The sequence below is a fragment of the Typopeltis vanoorti genome, chromosome 23, assembly GCF_054136105.1.
Source record: "Typopeltis vanoorti isolate ZY-2024b chromosome 23, IOZ_Tvanoo_1.0, whole genome shotgun sequence".
NCBI classification, from domain to species: domain Eukaryota; kingdom Metazoa; phylum Arthropoda; class Arachnida; order Uropygi; family Thelyphonidae; genus Typopeltis; species Typopeltis vanoorti.
The window spans coordinates 62,752,232-62,771,371 of record NC_143571.1 but is presented as its reverse complement, the minus strand read 5'-3'; positions in this window follow the sequence as shown (position 1 = coordinate 62,771,371).

Genomic DNA, 19,140 nt, shown 5'->3' with positions numbered 1-19,140 from the left:
TATTTAATTATGATGTTAAGAACGGAATGAATTTATGGAAACTTGTAGCACACTAAACTCTCATCGAAACGGATACCTTTTATAAACACCGTAGTTTAATACATGTGAGTATCAGGTGCCTTGATATATGGATATAACTAGCATGAAAGTCATAAATATTATTGTAGTTCCGTGCTAGAATACTTATATTGTACACTCTACAAATTAATGTGGAATAGCTAATGAGATGCAGATATATTCTGTGGAAATATATGTTTCACTTTCAGAACCAAACTCTGTTTTAAGATCAATTCATTTTTTGATGGTACGTTTTCATTTTTATTCTTTCGACGTGTGTTTCGCATCATCATGCCATCGTCATGTCTGTCAAGGATTTAGACCTAGAGTGGCCTGTTACGGCCTTAGAAAACCGAAGAAGATGACTTCTTTAGTTTTCTTTTTCCTAAATGTTAGTAATTTAAGTGTGTTTTGCAAATATCAGATATAGAGTATTTCAAATTTATATTAGAAAATATAGCCATATATTGTAAACTACATTTATGTATTTTGAAATGCACAACACATCATCCAAGTATAGCTTCAATTAAATGTAACAAAATTAAAAAAAAAAAAAAATTAAAGAAATACAATGCATGGCCAATACTTTTGTAATAGACCCGCTAAATATTTAGGAATTTCAAACTATCCCCCAAAATCATTGTTCAAAAGTACTTCATTTTTAATTACATATTTTTCGAAATGATTCATTCCAAATATTCATAGACAATTTCCTGTTCTTTTCAGACTCCGATTAAGATTTTGTATGTCCGTTGTTCTTTCGTTAATCATTAGAAAAAAAAAGCACAAACAAAGGACTCCTTAGCGTGATGCAGACACATCAACAACCTCTCCTTTCAATTTAAACTGACGTCATAATGGAAAGAAAAACAAGATTTTATAATTTAATTCCTTCAGCTGCCAGGAAAACTCAGAAGGTGGAGTCTGTTTATAATATTCCCCTTCTTTCACTTCAATTTAACATTATAATGCACAGCCGATTTCACTGGATCCACCTTTCGCTCTTCCAAACTGAGTTTTATTACTTTGAGGATATTTGAACAGTGCATAAAAGAACTCGTGGAATCTATTTATGGTTTCCTTTTTTTTTCTTTTTTTTTTTAATCTAACTCTGCTTAGAAATTCGGAAGGGGGAGGGGATGAAACTTTTATGTTCTTGTCTTTTGTAAACATATTATTTTTCAAAAGTTATACCACTAACTAAAATGTCTTTTAAAAATATTTATTTAGCTGCTCATTGAAATTGGACAGAATCCTCTGATAACAAAAATACTATATTTGCAAAAGTAATGGGTTTAAAAAATTAATCAAAGAAAAATGAAAGAAAATAAATAAATATATATATATATATATATATATATATATTCTTTGATTTGTTTTCTTTATAGGAAAACTCCATTTCATTGTTGTTATTTAGTTAAAATAATATTATTCAGTTTTCCGCTTGGTCATATATTATTGTTATTATTATTGCATTCACCCATGTATAATGCTTCTCTTTTATTCTACAAAACCATTTTATTTTTTCTGTGGAACCTCCGTGTTGAAAACGAAATAAGCAAATCCGAATCTCAATTTCGAATACAAACAGTTACGATAAAAATAAACAAACAACAACAACAAAAAAAAGAGATCAGTATTTTTTAAGAGCTTTCAATTGAGCCTCAGATATGAAGAATTCTATTATTTTGGCGTGAACAACATAAACCTGACAAAATCCATAATCGCTAGAATGTTTTGTTTAACCTTTTATTCCTACTAGCGTAAGTTTATTGTATGTTTCACTTCTTTCAAGAAAGAAAAATCTAATCTTTTTAAACACCTGTTGGTGCGGAAAAATATAAAGAAAATATAAAAAAAAATTTAAAAACAATTTTTTTTTTGCCATTTTCACCATAACCTACCACTAATTTCATGAATATTTTACTCGAATTATTAACATTCGTAAATATTTATTGCATAACTTTATTAAACGAAAGAAAGAATGCATGACAGTGTTAAAAGAATTTGTCTCGATGAAAAGTAATAATTATTGCCCTAAATCAAAAGAAATATTTTCAGTCCCAGTTGCAATCCTGTTATAGTGAGAGAGTATTGTGCATTTATTACTATTACTAACTATAACTACAGATCTCCCATTTCACTCAGGAAGTGGCTCTGGTCATGGCAGGAGGGTAACAGCAATAGCCGAGCCTCAGTTAAAACTTCATTGGCTACAGCATTGAAATTCGTTACCCTTGAAGTCCTAAAAAGGACTTTTTTTTCTGCTTCTCATCCTTCCTATTGTTATTTCTTAGTCCTTATAAGGACTGGCTTAAAGGGGCGAAGCAAGAATGCTTTCATCTTTCCCGTTATCTGTAGAGGACAGTGTAGGGATAGGGTGTTATTGAGCTATTAAAGCTCTGATTATGGCAGGAGGGTAACAGCAATAGCCGAGCCTCAGTTAAAACTTCATTGGCTTCAGCATTGCCATCCATAACCCTCCCTGGATACCCATTTTAGTCGCCTCATACGACATGCATGGGCTACAGGGGGGTGATTTTTAAGTAAAGCCCTTTTTAAAAAATAAGACCTCCCCGGACCACTCCCTACGAGTGGCCGAAAGATCGTCCAACTCAGCGTTGGTTCCACTCGGTGACTTCCCCCCCCCCTGAGCAGAACCGCTTATATTCCATGGAAAAGCATCCACCAACAAGGCCACTCACGAGCTACGCGGGAGAACACCCTCCCCAGAGACTCAAAATGCTAACTCAAGGCAAACTTCTGAAATCTAAGTCCTCCCCGCCTCCTCACCGGGAGCAAAATTCCGGAAGAAACCTAAGAGAGCGAAACTCTGCGTCTCATTTTAGTCGCCTCTTACGACATACATGGGCTACAGTGGCGCTGGTATGTAAATAAAGCCCTTTCTAAAAATCAGGCGATCCCCCGGACCACTCCCTACGAATGACAGAAAGATCATCCAACCCAGCGTTGGTTCCACTCAGTGACATGCTCACCCTACCACTGAGCAGAACCTCTCATATTCCATGGAAAATCGTCCACCGACAAGGTCCCACATGGGCTACGCAGGAAAACACCGCCCAAAATTGCTGCCCCAAGGCAAAAGCCTTAGGAGAGCGAAACTGTCAAATCTCTGCATCCCATTTCAGTTGTCTCTTACGACATGCATGGCCTACAGTGGTGCTATTCTTATCTCGACCACCACACGGGGTTGGAAGTAACTTTTTAACGAATAACGTTTCTGGCGAGTTGGGTGAAGCAAAATGCTTTTCATATTCCCCTTTGTCTGTAAAGGAAGAACTTTGAATGGAGTGTTCATGAGAAATAAACTCGCCCAGTGAGGGCAGTGAAATTAGATGTGTTCAGCTTTTGATATAAGATTGACTTGGGTCTTTTATATTTGTAGCTTTTCTCTTCATTATATTCCGAAGATTCCTTGATCAACGGGTTTGGGCGGTTGCTTGTCTTGGTAAAGAACTTCTCAGCTAGATCTGGGAGAAGGGAAGAGATATAAGGGATGTTGACTTTTCTATGGATCTGGTGATACCTTCAGCAACCCCACGCAGAACCACCTTCAGGTTCTTTTCGCTGGGTAAAAAGGTCTGGTATGGGGGATTTGCATTGTCCATGAATCTAGTCATTTGTCTATAGTCCATGACTGTGGCAAGTTTAATTTTAACTCCTTCATCTGAGTTTTGGGGCAATAAGAACGTGATATTACATTACCTGAAGGCTAATGACACAGGAATCCATTTTTCTTTATCCCTTAAGATGACTGGTGGTATCTTTTCTTTAGGTACATTGACTGATTCCATCTCTGTTAATTTTGGTTTTTCTGTGGTGGTAGAGATTTTTCTCTTCTTTTTGACAGTTTGGAATTCTGTATGTGTTTTCCATTTGACAGATGCTTTCTTGGGATGTAGTATCTTCTAGATTTGGGGAGCGTGCAAAGTCAGATTGCTTCTGTGTAATGAATTCATCAATTATGTCATCCATTTTGTCTTCTATGACTGCTGAGGGAGGAAATATATCAAAAAGCTTAACTTTTCCTTGCCAGTTGTCACTCATAGCTTTCCTAGTCTGAGGAATTCCTTGTATACCTCCTCAAATATGACCTCATTCAGAGATTTTGTCATGATTAGTAATAAGTGAAAAATGTGTAAAGACACAAATAAAGAAAGAATAAAGATTACTCAGGTGTCCCGAGCAAATTACAGATAATCCTGTGGACCACACACACACACACACACACACACACACACACACATACACACGTACGTGTCTACCAACAGAACGATATATTAAAGTTTAAAATGCCCTAAAAACAGGGGGAATGAGTGTCAGGAACTCACTTGGCCACAGTGCGGAAATCTACTTCCCTAAAGTACCATTCATCCACCACTGGTCCTCGTTGCGGGTGGGGCCTACGCAGCCATCAGACCTCGTGCATTTTTCATGCAGAGGGGGAGACAGTAGGTGTCAGACTGTGTTAGCGCCGGTGCAATGTGAACGTCCCGAAAAACATTGTACAATATCTGATCAGGCTCAATCTAAAAATAACACTCTGATCTCAACCAAACTCCAAGCGAAACTCTGGAAGTAACTTTTTTTTTTTTTTTTTTTTTTGCTAGATGGGTGAAGCAAAAATGCTTTTCATATTCCCCGTTATCTGTAGAAGAAAATGTATGGATGGGGTATTATAGAGCTATTATCTCTGATCATGGTAGGACTGTAACAGCAATAGTCGAGCCTCAGCTAAAACTTCATTAGCTACAGAATTACCATCCATTACCCTCCCTGGGTACCAATTTTAGTCGCCTGGTACGACATGCATGGGCTGGTATGTAAGTAAAGCCCTCTCTAAAAATTAAGACGATCCCCCGGACCACTCCCTAAGAGTGGCCGAAAAACCGTCCAACTCACGTTGGTTCCACTCAGTGACGGGTCCCCCACCACTGAGCAGAACCACTCATATTTCAGAGAAAAGCATCCACCGACAAGGGCACTCATGGGCCACGCCGGAAAACACCCTCTCCAGAGACTCAAAATGCTCTCTCTCTTAGGGTAACCCCCCCCCCCCGAAATCTACCCCCTCCTCACCGGGAGCAAAATTCGGGAAGAAACCTAAGAGACGAAACTCTCGAAACTCTGCGTCCATTTTTTTTTTTTTTTTTTTTTTGTCGCCTCTTAAGACATGCCTGGGTTACAGTGGCGATTTTTAAGTAAAGCCCTTGTTTAAAAATTAGAACGATCCTTTTCCACTCCATAGTGGAAAAGATCGTCCAACTCATCGTTGGCCCACTCAGTGCAAGGTTCACCCTACCACCGAGCAGAGCCACTCATATTCCAGGTAAAGTCATCCGCCGACAAGGCCCCACAAGGTCCATGCCAGAAAATACCCTCAACGGAGACTCAAAATGCTCTCTCAGGGCAAATCGCCCGAAATTTAAGCTCCCCCCCTCACTGGGAGCAAACTTCTGGAAGAAACCTAGGAGAGCGAAGCTCTGGTCCATTTTAATCGCTTCTTGTGACATGTATGGGTTACAGTGGCACTATTCTTATCCAGGCTAAAACACGGGGAGGAAGTAACTTTTTTTTAACGATTAACATTTCTGACATACAAGATGAAGCAAAATGATTTTCATACTTCCTGCTATCTTATATTGAAACAATGAATGGAAAATATTTATGAGCCAATTGCTCGCCCTGAGCGGGCTTGAAGATTAGACATCAGAATTGGAGTTTAAGATGGCTTTTGGTCTTTTATGTTTGAAGTAATCTGTTGAGTCGTAATTTGCAGCTAGTTGAACCAATTTGTTGGGGTGTACAGATGTTTTTGAAAAGAACTTTATTGCTATACTTTGCAGGAAAGTGTAAATATAGGGACCTTCTGTCTCCCGATGAATTTGCACATTTCTTACGAACCATGGGGCGTTTAGAATCATTCGCAGACATTTATGTTGCACACGTTGTAACATGAGGATATTAGTATCAGCTGTATGGCTCCAAGCCGTAGAAGCGTAAGTGAGTATAGGACGAACCATCAGTTTGTAGGTAAGTAATTTGATTCTGGTGTTTAGCTTACTGTTCCTGTTGATTACAGGATAGAGCTAAGCAATGGCTTTTGAAATCTTTACACAGAGAGCTTTGATATGGCAGCTGAAAGTCAGCCTTCTGTCCAGCAGTACACCAAGGTATTTGACCTTTGTTTGACACAGGATTTTGTGTTAAACAGGAAGATATCTCCTTTAGAAAGTTTCGGTCTTCTGATGAATAGCATGGATATGCTCTTCTGGGGATTAACTTGCAGTCTCCATTTGACGAACCATTTTTCAATCAGTTGTAGGTTTTCTTGCAATTTCTTGATGGCGAGATGCGGCTGTAGAGATCTGGATAATATCGCTGTATCATCCGCTTAAAGGGCCATGACAGAGGACAATGGATTGTGCAGGATATCATACATGTATATGGAAAATAGAATTGGTGTCAGTAAGGATTCTTGTGGACTCCAGCCAAGATACGTTTCTGTGCTGATATCGCACCGTTGATCTTAACTTACATACGCCTGTAAAGAAGGTATGATTTAATTAGGTGAACCATTTCCAATGGTATTCCAGTTGAGATCAGTTTATGTAGTAAACCTAAATGCTAAATTTTATTAAATGCACTGGTTATGTCAAGGAAAATAGCCCCAGTGCATTGATGCCAATTGTATCTCATGGAGATGTATTCGACTAGTCTATGTATCTGTTGTGTGGTACTATGAATTGGTGGAACCCAAACTGTCCTTTAGGAAGAATGTTTGTGTACGGAGGCTTGGAGTCTGGTAAGAATAACTTTATCTGCAATTTTACCAAGATTTCAGATGAGGCTGAGTGGCCTATACCTTCGAGGCAGGTGCTGGTCTTTTCCGGACTTATGGATTGGAATTATATCCGCCACCTTCCAGCAGGAAGGGAAATGTTTGAAGCGGAGGATGGAATTGATTATGTTGGTCAGATGTACAATAGCTATACGAGGCAGTATCTTTATCACCTTGTTGGTGATGCCGTCAGTCCAGGAGCCTTTTTGTTTTTTAATTTCTTGATTATATCATATATTTCTGCTGGTGATGTGGGTGCAATTTGATTGGAAGAGGTTACAGAAGATTTTAATGAACATCTGACATGGCGATGGATCTTGAAGATGTGATTGAAGTCTAGATGTTCATATGAGGGTTTACATTGCTTGTCTAAATTTTCTGCTATTGCTTCGGCTTTATCTGCCAGTATGGATGAGGCCTAGATCTGTTTGGAGAGAGGGAAGAGATTTTTTTTTGCTCTTGATCTTTCTGATTAGATTCCAAATGGAGTGGTTGTTAGGAGAGATAGAAGTCAATCTTTCTTCCCAAAGTTGTGTGCTTTAAGGGCATCTCGCACTGCAGAATTGAGTCTATTCAGGATTCGTCGTCTTGTGGTGCACGGATATTGTGAAACCTTTTCCTAGCCTTATTTTTCTCCTGGATCAGGTTCATGATATCACCTGGCAAGTGGTTTGGCCTGAGGGTAATTGTGGTAGTAGTGACTGCTGTAAAGGCTGTGCTAATTTGTTGGGTCAGGTGTTTAACAGCTATTTCAATTTTTCTTTGGATTTTATAAGCGAAACAGGACCAATATATTTCGTGAGAACTTTGGTCAACCTTGCCCATGATATAAATGAGTGTGTAGAGGAATACAGTTTTCCTAGCTGTAGTAGTCGATCTTTGTAAAAGTGAAACTGGCTCTAAAAATAAAAATAAGACGATCCCGAAAAATTGTCCAACTCCGCGTTGTTCCACTCAATGACAGGCTCACCCCGCCACCGAGAAGAACTTCTCAGCATTGGCTCTACCCACCACCAAGCAGAGCCATAATCTCAGCGGTGGGCCCACTCAGAGACAGGCAAAAACCTATCCCCAAGCAGAGCCTCACGGAAATCCCACCGGTTTCGATCTTGGTTGAGATCTCATCAGTGAGTAGCTAGACCAGGCTTATGAATAAGTAAAACCGTCTCTAAAAATTCGGACGATCCCTAGGCCACTCAATCGTGGGCGAAAGACCGTCCATCTCAGCGTTGGCTCCACTCAGTGATGGCCACCCACACGCCACCACCGAGCAGAACCACTCAAATTCCGAAGAAAATCATTCATCATTCACCGACAACACCGACAAAGCCCCTCAGCGGGCCGTGCCGGAGAACACTTTCCCGGAGACTCAAATTGCTCTTTAAGGCAAAAACCTTAAGGGAGCAAACTTAAGGTTTTTGGCTAGCCCTTTTTGAGGCTTCATCAGTGATTAGCTAGACCAAGGTTTAGTAGACAAGTAACTTTTTCATTTCGATAAGATTATTAATATATAATTGTTTATAAAAAATAAAAAGGTGTTATATTGTAACTTATCAAATAATAAAACAGTTTAAAATTCTCTAAAATATTTTAAATAAATCTCATTTTTTTATAAATTTGCTTTATTTTTATATTCAAATATTTTCTATTTATTGAATATTAATTTTATTTTTCCAAAGAGTTTTCAGCCAATTCAACTAGGCATTTTCACAACTCATTTCCAATGCATTGCAATATATTAATGCTTACCTGAAAACGGGTGCATAATAGCTAATTCAAGCAGAGAAAAGATATTCTCTAATCGGATTGTGAAAAATATTTCTTAAGAGTTCTGTTCGGAACTTGAAAAGATTTCTAGATAAAACTATCTTTAGTCAGAAATGCGCGCAAAACTTGCTTTAAAGATTTATTTGTGTTTCGCGTAGAAATCAAAACAGTAATATTGTAGAATAGATTCGGATAATAAATTGATTGTCACCAAGATATATTAATTATTATTATTATTATTATTATTATTCCTGATACCTCCAAGGAGTCCGAAGACTCATCGCGGGAGGACATCTACAACTGTCTCTACACCTAACCGCTACTACGAATCATCTCCATCAACGCCATCTACCGCCCACCTCCAACACCACCACAACTAGTAATTTTTGTCTGTAAATTGCGTGTGTTCTGAAGGGACGATTTGTATGTATGCGGGATGAAAAACCCGAGTTTCCGGGAGAAAAAACCCTGCTACCTCCGTATGAGATCGGCTAACTCACCTTCGAATTGAAATCGACCAGATAAAGATTCCTCCCGTGGCGACGAGAATCGAACTTAGGCCTGTTCCAATCAAAGGGCGCAATGTACCGTCGTTCTTCCAATTGCGCTACTCAGGCGCTTAATGGAAAGAAAGTAGGTTGGAATTTTGTTCCTAATTCCAATAGGCGGCATCGTGAACAAAATGGGGGGGGGGGGTATTTTTGTTTGAAGGTTATCATTCGTATTCTTGCTATGTATACTTGGCAATTTGTTTTTATATATGACATACCACGGTTATACGACACGTTATAGTATCATACCGCCCTCGGATAGCGAATCACTGCTTTTTTTTTTTTTTAACTTGCACATGCATATAATGGTTAAATAATATTTGAAAGCAGTCATCTCTGTGCGTAAAATAAAGAATTTATTTACGAGGATACGCAAAGAAAAATTTAGAATAACAGTTTGGTCATCAATCTACATGATTATTTTTTTTTTCTTTCTTCATTTCGGCGATAAGATTGTCAGGTTTAGTGAAAACGTGTGTAGCACTTTTCACTTTATCTTTGTTTTTAACAAATAATAACAACAGTAGTGCGAGGTAAGTTTAGGCTGCGGCCTATCTCGATGTTTAATTATACCACCGTCACTAAATTTAATCATTTAAATCTTAACAACTCATGTAAGGTTTGGAAGCAACAGCACCCTTACATTGAATTTTATCTGCCATTATTAACAACGATAAAATAAAATACTAATTATATACAATTTATAATTCACAGAGAAACACCAAAACAGAACTGTAGTGAGCAACGACGTCAATAAATTGAGTTCGCCAATACTAAAAGCGAGCCTCCCTATCTCAGTTGGTATAGACTAAACCCTTTGGTCGGAAAGACCTGGGTTCGATTTCCGTCCATGAGGAACTTTATCTGGTCTCTTTCGACTAAAGGTGAGTTAACCGGTCTCATACAGAGATAGGAGGAATTTTTCACCCGGAAACTCGAGTTTTTCGTCCCCAGAACAGGCAAACCGGTCTCGTGAATACACATGGATTACAATCATGAATATGTCCCAGCTATATGCCGGTCTCGAGCCCGAATAAAATTGGGGACTGGAGAAAACAATGGTGAACTCCCCTGTAAAAATCTCACCAGGAATATTTTGTGGGCAAAGCCTACGAAGTCACCTACGGTCGGAGACGACCGAAAGGGAAAACCAAGTAATACCAAAGGGCGTCATACAAATGGAGATTGGCCAGAATTGACGATCATCGTATGAGATGATCAATGTGAAGTGAACAGTTATAAGGAGGGATATTACTGTACAAGGCATCACATGCAGTGATGAGCGACTATTCAAGAATGATTTGCAACCATTGCATTCTTAATATTCAGTCCTATTTAAACATTTACTGAAAACAGAATCTGGTTTTAAAGGTGTAAACTTTGCTTCTATAAACCGAGGCTATTAAAACTCAGCCAAACTAGAAGAGACATTAAGAATACAATAGTCCTTTCCCCTTATCCGCGGTCAACCCAGGTCCGAAGATATTAAATGGAAAAATCCGCAAATAAACAATTTATGATTACATCGGCCAAATGGATATTAGATCCAACATTACTTCGAAGCCGAATGCTGGTAGAAACTATGCAAGTTTCGTAAGTTGACCTGAGAGCTTACGACAATACAATTCATTGGCATTCCCGAGCTGCCTTAGCTACTTAAGTCATGTAGGTAGTGCAACTCGGGGATGGTTTTGATTGTATTCTCATAAACTCTCAGGTCAATTTACGAAACTTTCCTAGTTTCTACAAACATTCGGCTTTGAAATAATGTTGGATCTAATATCCACTTTGCCGATGTAATTTTACATCGCCGAAATGAAGCTGTATGGCTCTTTCTTTGAATAACAGACAATTTGGCTGATCCCAGAGATAGTCCAACATCAGGGCAACTCGTTGCAAAGGTGGAGAAAACTACATGCTTGCTGAGTCTGCTACGATTCCATTCCCATTCAGGTAACTTTGATTCCATTATGTTGTTATAATTGTTCTGTTTTATTATTAGTTATTGTTGTTTATCTCTTACTGTGCCTAATTTATAAATTAAACATTATCATAGGTATGTATGTATAGGAAAAAAAACAGTATATATAGGATTCGGTACTATCCCCGGGGGCGTTCTTGGAACGCATCCCCCGAGGAAAAGGGGGAAATACTGCTGTATACTTAAACACACACACACACACACACACACACACACACACACACACACACACACACACACACACACACACACACACACACACACACACACACACACAAGAAGCTGTTATTTGTTTATTAGTAAATTTTAAAATGGCCTCAAAACTAACACTTTTGCATTCTTTCATGATAAATCTTATAAATTATAGAGCAATGTTAGCTTGTCTATCGATAACTTATCTCAAGATGAATACATTCATTTACTACTACGCCCTTGGCAAGAAACAGATTAAATTATAAAAGTTCGCTATGAAAAATCTATTTTTTATCTAGTCTCCATATTGAAAGCTAACACTTACGTGTAATGTCTCCTTCCATTGAACGAGAGCAGGCCTTTAATTATATTTCAACCGAAGTTTTGATTGCAAAGCAATTTTCTTTTTCTCCATTATATTAGATATATTTGTTGGAGCAAGATAAGCTATGCCATAAGGGGTAAATGTGGACCTCCCAGGAAGAACTCCTATACATAGCAGTAGCAATCATTCTGCTACTATGACAACCGTGATGACGTCATGAAATTTTAACGGAAGCTGACACGTACCTGCTGATTTCTGACAAATTTTCTAAAGTCCTATAGGCTAATCATTTTGCATGTCCTCTTAGTAAGATATAGCTGCTTTAGGTAACCATGGTAACATGAAGAAGAAGATGGCGTCTTCAAAAGTGGAATGTGCATCTAGTTTGGAAAACTAGTGACATCATTCTTTGCTTACTAAAGCGAAAAATAAATAACGTGCTGAATGAATACAAGAAATATAGTGAGATGGGACAAGATAAGCAATGCGGGATGTCTTATGATTTATTTCCGCAGCAGATTTTGTGGCGTGGGCCCATAAATTAACCCATGCTGTGTAGAAAAGAAAGGACTGGAAAAATAAACATCTAAAATACTCAAAAATTTACGATTAAAAATCACTGCACGAGTGCTAGTGCTTCAAAGCATAAAGAATAATCAGATGCTATAAAAGAATCATTTAATTACTGAATATTTGAAAATCTCATTGTTACAAATACGATACAAACATATGAAAATGTATTATAATTCATCTAGAGCAGTGTTTCTCAAACTTCAGATATCCACGTATCCCTTCTTAAATTTTCATTATTACCAAGTACCCCTTATCAAAATACTACTATTACTACTACTACTAACAATAATAAATAAATAAAGTATATTTCATTGTAAATGGCTATTTTATTTGAATTTATATGTTCATGTAAACAAAAAATATGATTTCTTTTTAATAGAACAAAATTTTTGGAATCCTCTTCATTTTCCGTCCATGAAAATCCACTTTTCAAGTAATTCGTATAGCACTTACGAAGATTTTTCATCTTCTTCCTAGTTGGTTCTCTAGAGATGTCAGACAAAACACTGTTATCAATTTCATTTGATCCAGATACAATATCAACGTTTTCTTGTTGCTTACAGCTATTTGTATTTGCTATATTGCTCTCTTTTGGGGGTTTTATAAATCCAGTCTTTAACCAATGATCCATACTTAAGAATTTGAAAGCTAAAAAATTACCGCATTTATTAGAATATAACTCACACTTTTTCCCCAAAAATTAATGCTAAAAAATTGTGATGCGAGATATATACGGGGATTTTCGAAAACTAAAGTTTTCAGAAAAAAACGGAAAATGGTGTGACTTACCAAGAAGCTCCTATTCGCTCTCTCTACTTTTGGCATCGCGAACAGTTTCTTTGTGTGCATCATCACAAGGAAACTTAAGTCATCTATCCAAACAGCTTCATATTCTTTCCCATTATTTCAAGCAAAATTACCAATAATTTACAAGACTTGAGATACGTAATGAACAATTCTTCACAAATGACTAATGAGAAGTGAAAGCAGAGCGCAAAACAGACAGCCATTGTAGGCCAGTAGAGACAGAGCAGCTATGAAGAAGTGCATATGATTGGTGTGGTATTAGCAAAAGATCGCGGGAACCAAAGACAAAGGCAAGCCAACAGTTGAGTTGAAATGCTAATTCTCTTCAACCGAATTCCATAATATCTGAAACACATTCACTATATATTTTTTAGTTTTAATACCTTCACGACAGGGTAGTGTCAAGCAAAAACATATTTTGCACCGGTAACATATGGTTTTGCTTGAGTCTATACAGCACTTTCTGTTGGAGGGGAGATGACATTACTTAGTGCCGTTTTTATCCCAGTTAACTCTAATTGCACTATTTGTTGAGAAATATATTGCACAGACTGCAAATGTCTCTGTACCTTATTCAGCGATACAATAAAACTACTTGTTTTTCTTGCGTCTTCAGTATAGTGACGCTGTTGGGGAGGGCGTGTTGCTTACCGCAAGGAGCGAATTACTATCGCCAGGACGTGAACGTCGTGGCGATAGTAACTCGCAATTTGAGTAGGAGAATTCATACGTAATATATAATTTATTGAGAAATATGTACGTTTAAAGTAATTATTTTTTCTTAATCATGATTCCATGCGTTGATGATGCATAGCCGTAAATTGCCACGTACCCCGTGAAGAACTTTTGCGTACCCCCCCGGGGGTACGCGTACCACACTTTGAGAAACACTGATCTAGAGGTGCAGAGCGCATTACGGGTTACAATAGTATTGATTCTGTTTTCAGAAATGGTCCGTGTGGAGTAAAGTGGAAACAAACAGAACATCTGAACACAGTGGCGAATATATTACCAATGTGCTACTGAACACTCGCCTAGATCATCCTGTACGATACAATGTGCTGCTAACAGCAGAAGCATGCGCTTGCTGCTCTTGTTTTATATGCCACTTGATAAACATATTTTTTTATTTTTTAAGAAAACATAGACGCCTAACGCAATATCCACTTCACACAAATAAATGAATTCATTTAATTATACACAAAAAATAGAGACGTCTTGAGCTAACGCTGTAATAATAAATACCATCAGGTATTGATTGGAGGGAGAAAAAAGAAGCCCACGGGAATACTTCTATGTAATGGATTAGAGAACTGTGTCCGAAGTAAACCAGGGCTTAGCGCCAGAGTCTAAACATGATTATTGGACACCTCATTACCTGCAGTAAATAAAGTGATGGGATTGTACTGGTCGATGCAACTCATTTTACGCCTAGTAGCATGCGGACTTCGCCTTTTCTCATATTCCTGTTAGTTCGGTCAGATAATTTCGTTCAATCTAATGATTTAATGATGTCTTGTCTGAGGTATACATCTACGCTACTTACAGATCCATCAAGGTTAAGGTATAAGGCAAAGGATTTGGTTGTCCCAGACCGATCAGATTATATCGAGGATCAGCATACGAACCCAGACTGTGGTTATATTAATATGAGTTCCACCAGCATTTTAGCCTTCCAAGGTTTAGTTTTTTAGACACTGAAGATAGTGTATCATCCCTTCTCGACTAATTAGGAGAAATATGAGAGCCCTTGTAAACCTTACTTGTTTCATGCGATTACTTTATGTTAGCTCTGAAATTGGAGAAGATTCTAATAAACGTTAAGAGTGAGTGTTCGATATTACAAATTAGTCTTGTTCACGGGGTCCTGGGTACTTTCTAATTTGCCAAATAATAAACGCAGAGTGTACGAATTCTCCCTCCACTTTAATAAGCTAGAAGAATTTGATACAAGCTTTTCTCTTAATTGTCTTTTCACTTTAATTTACTTATTTTTATTTTCCATTCCGTAAGTTGATGAGCCCATCAAAATGATTGCAACGAAGATAAAAATTCTCGCAACGCATCTTCTTTTTATCGAAGGCATTTTCATGTCGATGAAACCTCGCCTAAAAGAAAGCACAGATAAAAAGGCATCAAATGAATCACCTAGTAAATAGTAGAAGACGTGAAAGAAATATCCGATATAGCGAACTCGAAAATCGGCAGCTCATAGCGAAAATATTGCAATAGATAGCCGGAATGACATTTAAAATAACAGCTAAGATGGAATTGATCTTTAAAATGCTGTAGATCGATGCGCTTTCTAAAGGGAGGTGACATGTAAAGGTTTAGTACTTGGCCTGTCTACTGAGTACGTTACTGTTGTTTGACGATCAAATAAAAAAATAAATAAATAAAAAAAGTTCCGATCCCATTTATTGAGGATCGCTCGTAGTCATAGGAACAACCTGAAACGAAAGAAAACGGACGGATAAGAGCTTAACTACGGTATACAGTTTTTGCTAGAATACAAGAGGCTTTAACGCTACAAATAGCCCATTGTTCTGGCTATTGAGATGCACATGAGCTTACCTCGGAGAAAAAAAGATACTTTAAGGATTTATTCTAGTTCAGTTTCACTAGGAAAAAATGCAAAATATCAAGCAGCGCTTTAAGAAGCAATGGATAGATCTCTTTTTATTCGTATTTTTTCTTATACTCATTCTGCTAACTGGTGATGGATACTACGATAAATCTGCGTTCTTCAATTAAAAATATACACACAGAAGGTTATTAAAAAGTTGCTACATTAATGGTCTTAAGGTGAACGTTAAGCCAGATTTTTTTTTGTTTGTTTCTGAGTAAATGTTTTATTAGCTATCTTAGCGTAGCTTCGAAAACAACCGCAGCTGTTTGGTCGGGAAAAACAATCTGGGTTCAAATTCAGTTTTAGATGCAGCGAACTTTTATAGAACATTTTCAAGTAACATAAATTAACAATTTTCATATGAAGGCGGCAGGGCTCTTCTCTCCCCCCCCCCCCTTCCCTCATAAACCAGACACGCTGACGAGCACAAATGGTTTCGCAGACCTTTGTTATACGATGGTCCATCTCCTGGTCTTCCCTTTTAGTCGTTTTACGACCATAGGTCACTTTGTAAGCATTGCTAACAAAGTATTCGTGGTGAGATTTTTACAGGGTAGTTCACCATTGCTCCCCCCCCCCCCAAATTTTATCCGGACTGAGATTAAACCAAATGCATTGATGGGGAACCAGCAATCATGTAACACAAGGATTTCAAATATTTAATGAAATTCTTGAGTTTCAATGAAGACGTTTTTGTCGGTTTCATACGTAGATGGAAGGAACTATCTTCCAGGAAACTCGAGTTTTTATTGGTTAAACAGGCAAACAAGTCCCGGATGCACTCATATCATAGAGATTCATACGATGGTCTCAAGGACTTAGTTTCTTCGTTCAAGAGCTCTAGTAACTTAATTTACTGGTTGTTTATTATTACACGAGACAATTGAGGTCGCAACTCACATTTATTATCATGTGTTCTTTGGTGGGTTTGTCTGTTTTTCAGAGGAGACCTTTCTACTTATATGACACTGTCTCACTCACCTTCACTTTCACCTTCACAAAGAAAGGAAATTAGCAAGGTGATGGTGTCGCTGAGAGACATAAACATTTGTTTATTTGTGTTGCAAAATATCACTTCCTGTACATTTTCTAAGACAAGAATGGCATCCCTCAAGAGACACTATGTAAAAGTTTGTTTGCTTCTAAATAATTATAAAACTATTCAGTAAAATTTAATATCTGGTATTTAAAAAGCTCGAATAATTAGATTAATGTAGACTACAGCATTAAATACATATCAACCCTCTCAGTATATTTGCTTGTTAATGTAATTAGTATTCTTTCTGCGAGGTTCTGGAAGTATACATTCGTGAGCCAGAACATTATGACCACCTACGTAGTAGCGTATTGGCCTCCTTCGGCCGAGATAATCGCTTGCACCCATCTTTAAATTGATTCCAGGAGACTACGGAAGTGTTCCAAGGTATTGTGGATGAACTAGATAGAATAACTTCCTCGGAGGTCAGCGACCGAGCAAGTCACTGACGTTGACCATCGGATGCTGCTTTCTACATGACACCATAAATTCGATGGAATTCAAAAATTAAGCGTCCAGGGAAGCACGGAATGCTTCAGTATGTTCTTTAAACCATGCTTGCACGCTGCGAGCCTTGTAACACGAGGGGTTGTCTTGCAGAAAAAAAATCCAGATCCATCGGGATACAGTGTCATCCCAATGGGCATTACCTAGTCCAGGAAAATTAATTTATCGCTTTAAATGAATTTTATAATATTTGATTTTGCGAACAAAAGTATTTACTAGTTAATTTATTATTGATGTTATAATTTTATTCATGTTGCTGAGATAAATAATAATTTTAATGGGGACATTATTCGAAATTGTCGTGTAACCAAACACCTATTTTTAGAATGTCAGTTTTATAAACAAAATGCACACTTAACAAAAAAAAAAGTAAATCATGAGAAGTCACGAAAAAACGCTCTGTTTTCCATCTTTGATTGGTAAACATATTCAAAAAAAAAACGACTTAGATTAAGCTTTGATTTTACTGCTGGTCTTCAACAAAATCTATACTTTAGCGTATTTTGTTCGTCTTAAAACAGACTTTCACTCATCGCAAGAGTTCAGAAATCAAAAAAGAAAAAGGATCTGTCTGGCAAACAATCTATTATTATTAAACCTGTTTTTAACCTCCCTAATAGGCAATAATGTTTGTTTTTACAAGCCACCACGACTTTATATCTATTTTAATGGTAATATGATTGTCCTTTGGTACTCCTTCCTAACAAAATGCTGTTTAATAGTCTGAATAACCTACTTTTGAACTCAATTTAGAAGCATTTGAAGAGTTTGATGGTAATTCTGTATTTCTTTGGGATGTTGTTGTTTTTATAGACAACTCATAACAAATTGCAATCGTTCACGAACTATTTTTAAGTGTTGCTGTTTGAGTCGTTTGACAAAAGGCATTTTCGTTTTTAATGCAAGAGTTTTGAAGTAGTTCGAACATCTTTCTTTATTTCTTTATTGTTAACTTATATTTTGTTTTTTTTAAAAAATGATCTTTACACGAACTAAAAACTTTAAGAGGAATTTTTTTTTATTATATCTTCATCGAAGTCTGCAACCGAAATCTTTTCCAACTTTTTCTTTTAGCTTCCTGTTTTTCAATTTCTTTGTTTCTTGTATTCTACAGCATCACTTAATGATCGAGTTGACAGAAAGTTGTTCGCGCTTTTCTCAATTATCTTTTTAATGTTACGGCTTTATATTGTTTTTTCTTCTTCTTACTTTTTCGCTATTTTCTATCAAGTGCAAGGTCTGTTTCATTCAATAATTTATGGATTCTACACTCGAAGAATAGAATAGGGTTTTTTATAGATACTAAAGTCAACGAGGAACTGAAATTTAAGCATTTTTTTTCTTATATTTTTCTTTTATTTCCTAACACAAAGGTAGACTGTCGTGCGATAGATTATTTTCCTTTCGTTCTCAGTATCGATTGCTTTTTTAAATGCCAAGTCAGCTGATTATTTGCAACAGTTAAGCAAAAATCATGTGATCAGCAGACGACTCATACTTTTATTAAATTTTGTCATATAAATGAAGTCTTGTAGAATCGTTGATATGACAGATTTCGAATCGTTTTTTTTTTAATTTATTTGCAATACAAAAATTTTTAATGCATTGCTCATTTTTAATTAATTTTGTTAATTTATTAACAATTACATAAAATTTAACTTCTAATTAACATAATCTTCGGAAAATAAAATCTATTGTGGATTACTAGAAGCAGTTTATGCATCTAGAATATGTGATGATGATGCTAAGTATCGAAAATTACAATTACCACAACACAATCTTAGTCCGCGCATGCTCAGATTATCGAGCCTTATCCATAGTCTTCGATTGTTTGAGTGGGATGGCAAATATTC